The 5,992-nt window shown below is 32.7% G+C and overlaps 1 protein-coding gene across 13 annotated transcripts in view; it reads right to left on the reverse strand.

Moving 5' to 3' along the window:
* LOC106475703 overlaps positions 1-1,842 on the reverse strand; it is an 8,370-nt gene extending 6,528 nt beyond the window's left edge. For all 13 annotated transcript variants that reach the window (XM_022379756.1, XM_013936380.2, XM_022379767.1 and 10 more), the window contains exon 1: positions 1,602-1,842. The gene's annotated coding sequence lies outside the window, so the exon portion shown is untranslated. The remainder of the gene's footprint in view (positions 1-1,601) is intronic.
* Positions 1,843-5,992: the final 4,150 nt, after the last annotated feature.

A 5,992-nucleotide genomic window follows, 5' to 3' on the forward strand; every position in this document is an offset into this window, starting at 1 on the left:
ATACACTATAATACTGAACAATTTCACAATATTTTTTTTGTAATATTTCTTCACGGTGAGAAAAAGTAAAATAACCAAGTAAAATAACCCGAGACACTTGATACATTGCAATAACAGGAAAATTGCAATCTGTTTATCATTGTATAGTACCCAATCATATAACAATGTGACAATATGGAAAAATATACTTTATGACAAACTTTTTACTACCTATAATTCAAGTGTAAAAATATAAATGAATCCAATTCTCACACAAGAAACAGTTAACTACGTAACAATCAAAAGAATGTTTAAAACTGCAGGGGGGACATATTCTTTGGCAACTCAAACTTCACACATATAAGACCATACACAGGAACAAACAGCCAGGAATTTGTTACTATAAAGCTTTACCTGATTAAAACACAAGAATTTGACATATGATCTTTCAATAAATCTTTTTTGTTACTCATGCTTTAATGTACAGTTCAGTGTGGTTGTACATATCTTTTCATTAGTTTTTTGGAACAGCTGGCATAGCTTCCATAGAATAAAGCTTCAGTTGTGGCACACACAAATGTGTCAAAATTCTTGTATCTTTCAAGGATAGGTGGCCCTAACAGCTCATTGGACACTAGCCATTTCATTTTTTGTTATCATGGGATTGAAATAAACTTGCCATAATATGTTACACAATAAAGAAAATGTGTTTACTGTAGAACTATTACATTTAAAAGTGAGTTTAGCAATGGTGAAAATCTGCACAGAACATTTCAAAGAGTGTTGAGCTTTATGTAGAGAAATGGGAACAGCACTTGACCAAAAAAAAAGGATTACAATAAAATTTTCTATGACAATATTTTCCAAACTGTAGAGGCATGGCCTTTTGGTGGAAGAGTCCAAAATTAATATGTATTCCACCCAACATAAGTTAATGGTTTGTGAAATGACTTTAGCAAAATTAAAGTACTCGCATAATATTGTATTGATGGCATTGCTCGAGGAAGTCTGTGGGATTAATGTAGTTTTCAACTACAGTTTTTAAATTGAACTTTGAAGTTATGATGATAGTAAAGTTAGAAAATATAATGCAAGTTGATTGAATGACATCGACAGTGCTCACGTTACTGGTAATACTAATAGTATAATCAGTGCAAATTTCATAACCAATGTCTACTCTTGTTTTTAACTTCTATATGAATGATAAACATTGCCATTTTGATTGTATAATAATAGACTTGGAAGAGGAACTATACAGAATAACAAAACAATAGTACACTAATGTTTCACTTGTTTGAGTATTTGAAGCAGTAATCCAGCCCATCTCACTAAGTCACAAGTAATCTTATCCTTCTCTTAGTTATGTGAGTATTAATCCTGTCTTGTGTACATGACAATGGTTTAATTCTAAGTTTCTGTCACTCCTTTTTTAATCCCTCTGTATTCAAAATTTATTTAATTATTACACTAGATGTTTATTGGATGGTCTGTACTCAAGTAGAAGTTTATAAATTTGATCTTCATGGTTTTCATAATAAACAATATTCAAAATAACAATAAGAAATACGAAAATTAAGCATTTTAAATATATACTTGTCAAATAAATAGTATAAATGTATCACCTTTGGCGTTTTATAATTCATAGGATAGGCGTACGTCATGGATTACTTATTTTCTAAATCCTCTGACGATGAAAGGTTCTATTTTTTAACAAAAATAATAATTCAACCTGAAATCGATTCTGTCAACTTCAGTTCACTGTCATATTTAAAAGTAAAATATATATAAGGAATAATGGAAATATATCACTTTTGGCGTTTTATAATTTATAGGATAGGCGTAAGTCATGGGTTACTTATTTTCTAAATCCCTCTGACGATAAAAGGTTTTATTTTTTAAAAAAATCAACTTGTATATCAACTTCGGTTCACTATCATATTGAAAAGTAAAAGTAAGGTATATAATAAATAATACAAATATATATTTATTTTGAGTTAAAATTGTTTAATACATTTTTCTTTCTTTTTATTTAAGCATTTTTAGTGAGTGCGGATCTTTTATTTTCTTGATACTCTTTTTTTTTTCTTTCCATTTTTTTAGTTATTGAAACTTCTTAATCATGATGCTTCGACAGTTAGAGCAAAATTTGTAAATGTAATTTGTTTTGGTTGCAAAGTTACAGTTGCAACCTGATGAAAACAAGTTGCGGTACCGAATGTTTTGTTCAAACAAGGGAGAGATCGGTTCATCCACTTTGCCTTCTTGTACTTATAGTTTTTATAAAGATTGCTTGAGATCAAAGCACCAGGTTGGCATCTGGAAGAGAAGTTTGGAGCAATTTTCAGATAGTCAGGGCAGATTAATAAAGACTCAGATCTAATTGAGATTGATTTGACAGATGGACCAACAGCTCCTGATGCTGTTTTTGAATCTTTATCACGTAGCTATGTTGTGAGTGTGAAATATCTTCTTCTGTGTGTGTTTCAAATGTTCGGAACTGCTCAGAAATTTGAAAATTGTAAACTTGCAATAACCAGAATGAAGCAGTTTCATTTGATGAATAGTCAGAGGACAACGAGAGTTAAGAAGATATTTGTGATAAAGACTGAAGCACAAATATATACATATGGATGTATATTTAAATTTAAGAAAATGGTAATATATATATATTTACAGATTTTGTGGCAGGTTTGTTTATTTGAATGACTGTTGTGACGAAAACATAGCTTTCTTACGAAATTACAGTGAAGTAAGGATACGTATAAAGTTAAAGATTCCAACAACAAACAATTAAGTTTGTATTTATTTTGTGAAAAGTGTGTAATTTTCTCTTTGATATGTTGTTTGTGAATATCAGACAAACGATTTATCGAGTGTTCATTGTCTTAGTTTTGTAAATGGAAAGTATAGATCTTGTTATATTTCAATCACATAGAGTTTTAAAATATTACATTTCCGGGACTTAAGCTACTATTTACACGTCTACCCAGTAGAAACAGAATATTTTAAAACTTGTGGTCGATTTTCTCACTTTGCTGGTGCCAACAGGCTAGTTTTCAGGGGAAGGTTCATGGAATATAACGAGATGTTTAAACTGATAAGTTCTTATGGCGTTAATCAAACTCTTAACACCGAGTGTGCAGCAGCTGTGCTCTTGTTTCTAATGTTAACTTCCACTCTTTTAGTGATCGCACAGTTCTTTGATTACAGCAAATAATCTGTACAGACCATGCGTGCCTAACACAAACTCTGTCTCCCGAGATATGGTAAGCAGGTGTGTAAAGGAAGGTTGGATACGGTGGGTATCTTAAGTGGCTCGACAAACATATTAGTTAAGAATGAGTTTTGCCTAAGGTGGACAGTATAGGTTGGAGGGGGGTGTCTGGTTTGTGCATTTTCGGCAGGCCATATAGTACTCCAGGTTGGAAGCCTGTAGAATATAAATTGTTGTAAACACAATTAGAAATAATATTTCTTTTGCTTAGGTTTCTAAGAAATCTTTGAGTTTTTTCGTTCGTGTTTTACTTTATAATTATTTTTTCCAGAACTAGATGGAGCACCGATGTCACATGAAAAAATGTACGACAAAAACATCAGTTATGACTATTTTTACCGAGACATAATTTTAAGATACAGTGAAATAATAATTATGACGAGAACTATTTACTTTACTATATTATAAGCGATGACCCTTCTTATTTAATCAATCTTTCAATCCAATCAAAAACTTTTTAAACTTAAAAAAGGGAAGCTAAAATAATCGAATGCTATTGTGATAGTTAACGGGTTAGGCTACAGTAACACTTCAATGACAGATATTTTATACTCTGTGACATACATATTAATCATGCTTTAATAAAACAGACTTGTTAAAATATACATTAAACAGCTCTCACAGTTGAAACAACTATTTTTGCTATTAGCTTTTCGTATACTAATTACTGTATATAACCGATCATGTCACAAAATCGGTTTTACTTTGACGATGTTTGTTTAAAACGCATAACAGAAATCACAGACCCAGAGAAGCACATCTACAAAATAATGTTATTATATAAACATAACTACATTGAATTAGGAACACACTTTTAATATTTAACTTCAGCGAAATACTCCTCATCCGCAATATGTTACTAGTCCTTCACTAGAAAATTCGAGTGGAAGCGGAAGAGATACACAGTTTCAGTCAACAGAAACGTGAAACACTGGTAAAGCGAAACGTTATAGTGTTTTCCGGAAAGAGTCGGACGTGGCCCAGTGGGTAGTGTGTCCGGAATGTAAGTCCAAAGATCGATGATTCGCGTCCCGCTGCCGCAAATAAAGGAACAAAACAATAAATGCGCTTCGCACTTTGAGGCTGTGGGTGTGCTGTGAGAGTAACGGTCTAGTCTCATTATCCGATCACACACGAGTAGTGTGAGAAGAGTGACGGTCAAGTCTCGTTACCCGGATTTTAAACAAAGAATGTAATTCATACACCTCTTCTTATACCGCTTACATGTTTTTGTTTGTTTGTTGTTAAGCGCAACGCTACACAATGGGCTACCTGTGCTGTGCTCATTACGGATATCAAAACCTGGTTTTTAGCTTTATATGCCCTCAGACTTACCGCTGAGCCATTGGGGATCTTACACGTTTTTAATTTGTCTCTGTAGATTTTACAAACTTTTTAACATAGAAATGGCTGTTTGAAGTATCGTGATCCTCTCTTTAGTAGCTGTATATTTAGTCGTTGAGATCACCATAAATTATCCCAGAAGGTTAATCCGCCATGTTAGGGTTGGTATAGTTGAATCCCTCAAACTGTTGTTGATCTATGGAAGTAAGGATCTGAGTGTTTATCGGTGTTAAGACAGCTGTCTCCATGGTAAATCCACTATCGAAGTTGCTCACGTCATTTGGTCCCGACTATAATAAAGTGAAATAAAAATTTTAAAAAGGTAAAAAACTAAATTAGATTTACCTGTAACTGACTAAAGTTTTGTTACGTATCTGTTTGTTTGTTAATTTCCTGTAGAAATTCTTTCCAAGAAACTTCAGCGATACAAGTCCTTTCTTAATTAAAACTAGCTTATTCTTTCTCGATACAACTTTATAATACACAGCATTTCCACAGTTAATACGTTTGCAATCTCGATAACAAAACACACACTTTATATTATCGTCACTACCGCTCGCTTCACTCAATTATCTGTCTCTATATCTATGTATCTGCAATTCTCATCCCGCTTTATTTGCCGGACTTATATACTAAAAAAGAGGGCGCCTGGAACAGACTAGAGTTGCCAGGACAATTCACGATCATTCGAGAATATCATCACGTGTTACCAGAGTCACGTGACTTCCGCTGTCGTAACAGTTTCAAGCAGTAAAATTATAAATCTTAGCAATATATATATGCTTATATATATATATAAGACTGAATACAAGTAAATTCGATGACGAGGAACCCACTTTGAGACTAATAATGGCTGGAGACGGCTTGAATATGTAATGAAGAAAAACTTTAATATAAGTTTAACATAACAGCAAATGTACAACGTTTGAGCAAGGTTTTGATGATGACAAAACCTTGTCGAAACGTTGTACATTTGCTGTTATGTTAAACTTATATTAAAGTTTTTCTTTATTACCCATTCAAGCCGTCTCCAGCCATTATGAATACAAGTAAATTAGTGCTTGATATTTTCTGTAAAATGACAAAGTTTTCCGTTTATGTAAAATGGATATCAAGACCTAATAGACTACCTGATGTTTCAGCTTGACACACTATCTTGTGAACGCATTCCAAATGAGGCAGTTCAGTACTTGATGTCTGACAATCCCAATACACAGCTAATATTCGTTGATACGTCGGTCTTTATGTAGCCATATCATCATCTATAGTTAATATTTTGCTCTTGAAAAAGTTGTAAAGTCCTTATCATTAGAGCTTTTGTTTAGTATCATTGCCACGACTGAATTCATGAAAGTAAGAATATCGATTTAATTTTAAACTTAAATTGTTTCTGAA

Source organism: Limulus polyphemus, unplaced genomic scaffold, assembly GCF_000517525.1.
Source record: "Limulus polyphemus unplaced genomic scaffold, Limulus_polyphemus-2.1.2 Scaffold9020, whole genome shotgun sequence".
NCBI classification, from domain to species: domain Eukaryota; kingdom Metazoa; phylum Arthropoda; class Merostomata; order Xiphosura; family Limulidae; genus Limulus; species Limulus polyphemus.